A 2,500-nucleotide genomic window follows, 5' to 3' on the forward strand; every position below is an offset into this window, starting at 1 on the left:
GGACAGGACATGTGGAGACAGCCAAACAACATGGGTGACATATACCCAGATTTGTGAACAAATTCTCTGTCATCAGTGCTGTTATACACCTGGTGGATTGATAGATTGACAGGGTTTGTGTGGACATGCATTTAGTGAGTGTCTTCACAACTCATACTGATATGTTTCTGACATACCTTTCCACTGGCATGCTGTCCACAGACTGGCCACATGTCTGCCTGTTATGTTTTGTCTGTTCCTCAGACAGTTGGTGTCCTTAGTAAATCAGTTGTAGACTATGGGGAATGCAGTCAGTAAATACTCACATCTATTGGTATTACCAACATCATATTCCTCATAAAGGATGTTACAACAAACCCAGTGACATCTGCAACTGTCTCAATGTATGACAACAGTATGCCCAGTCTACTCCTGTGTTTGTGCCTCTGTCCCCAAATGATTTCAGGCTTTTTCCAGATGTCAATCAGGCACAGACATATTTATTATCATTATTTCTGGACTTCATTTCTGCTACCATCCCAGTGATGCAGTACACCCACAGACATGTCAGGGAAGAGGCCTTAGATATGAGTCCTGAGCCTGTGCAATCTGAGGTGAACTGTATATGTGAGAGGCCTGTGTATGTCTGGCCATTAACAGACTGCCATGATTGTGTACACATGTCATGTGTATATGTTATTTTGACTGTGTATGGAGGGAGGTGGATGTAAGTGTTATGGCTCCTTCTTTGTCTGACTGTGAATGCTGCTTCAGTTTCCGCTGATCTATTGGCTGTATGTGTTTGTAGGGGCAGACCGAGACATGTCCTGTACCAAGGTCAGGATTCAGACTACACTGACAATTGGGACTCTATATGTAGGGCTAGTGTGTGAGTGGCAAATGATGTATTTGTTCACACAGCCCATATACTGTACTGTTCGCTTGACCTTAACTGTATGTGACAGTGACTGTGGTGGTGTTGGTTGTGGGTATGCACTTTCACACTGGTGTATGTTTGTCACTGCTGTTACATCTCGTAGTGCCTGATATATTTGCAAATACAAATGTAATTGCCCATATCAGATGTCCTAATTCAATTACTTGAGCTATTTCAGTAATTGTATGTTAGAACACACAGGACAGTGTTACTACAGCAACTGTTTTAGCTTATCTATACCAGTACTTCAGATACATCCCCATTTTCATGGCTTCCACCACCACTTTGTCAGCCTTGGTCCAGATTTATTGCAGAATGGGGTTCTGAGCATACATGTCAACTGATTGAATTGTTTCAGGTTGTCCAGGTTTATTGCTCATATTTCTGGTCTGTTTTACAGATTATTATCATTTCTCTGGAAAATCACTATAATTATATGATTGTTGTCAGAAAATGAGGGCATACATTTAATTTACCTACCTCATGTCCATCAGAATATGTATGCTGAAACAAGCTGTGTCGCTCTGTCAAGAAGAATATAGGGGGACAATGACCTCTTCCTTCCTGGATGCTAATGCATTAGTACTGAGATGTGCCACATAGAAGGACTTTGTGACCACAGTGGCAATGTGGAGGTCAAGAGACATTGCTGTCAACCTGTGTACCCAGATCTCTTATAACACCTTCTTTGTTCAGGGGACTACATCAATGTGGTAAACCATGGGAACAGGGTTTTCCACAAACAGGATGACAACACATTTTCTGACATTGAGCTTAAGGCCATGGCTCTGACAACAGTCACTGGTCTCAGTGAGGCCTTTCAGCAGGATGCCAACATCACTTGTGTAGTTAATAATAGCTCCCAACTTGTAATTGTCAGCCAGAGCCCCTTCTTGTTGGCATGGACTTCAGAGAACTTGATACCAAACATGAGAGGAACCAGGACAGAACCTGTGGGACTCCACTTATGATTGCTCAGCAGTCTGACTTGGAGACAGTGGTTTCCACACTGTGAGTCCTATCTGTAAACCAGTTTGCAACCCACACTGTGAAAGTAGCAGACTCTAAATCCAACTTCAGACCAGTGACAAGTGGAGTACCACAGGGTTCAGTCCTGGGTCCTCTTCTGTTTGGTATCTACTTTTCTGGAGTACAGGCTAACACAGAAGGTCTTTGGCTAATGAAGTTTGCAGATGACTGCAAACTAGGAGCCATAACTGAAACTCTTAATGATGTGGACATCCTGCAAAAGGGCCTCATGGAGACAGATGACTGGTGTCAAAGCCATGGCCTCAAGCTCAATGCCAAAAAGTGCATTGTCACCCCCTTTGATAAAAACTCTGTACCCATGTGCTACCACATAGGTGGTAGTCTACACAACACCACAAGTGTGATAAGAGACCTTGGGACATAGGTGGACAGTAGTCTCTCCTTTGATAATCACATCACCACAGTAGTCAGGAAATCCTTCTATGTGACATACCTCATCACAAAAGGTTTCTCATCCAGGAAAAAAAGAGGTCATTGTTCCCCTCTACTCGTCACTCATTAGACCCATTATAGAGTACAATGCCCCTTTTGGTA

The 2,500-nt window shown here is 43.0% G+C and overlaps 1 protein-coding gene across 1 annotated transcript in view; it reads left to right on the forward strand.

Moving 5' to 3' along the window:
• CPED1 (cadherin like and PC-esterase domain containing 1) overlaps nucleotides 1-2,500 on the forward strand; it is a 2,422,552-nt gene that overhangs the window by 2,396,097 nt on the left and 23,955 nt on the right. The window lies entirely within an intron of this gene.

The sequence above is a fragment of the Protopterus annectens genome, chromosome 11.part0 (genome assembly GCF_019279795.1).
Source record: "Protopterus annectens isolate FY-2018-M chromosome 11.part0, PAN1.0, whole genome shotgun sequence".
In the NCBI taxonomy this organism is placed as follows: Eukaryota; Metazoa; Chordata; order Ceratodontiformes; family Protopteridae; genus Protopterus; species Protopterus annectens.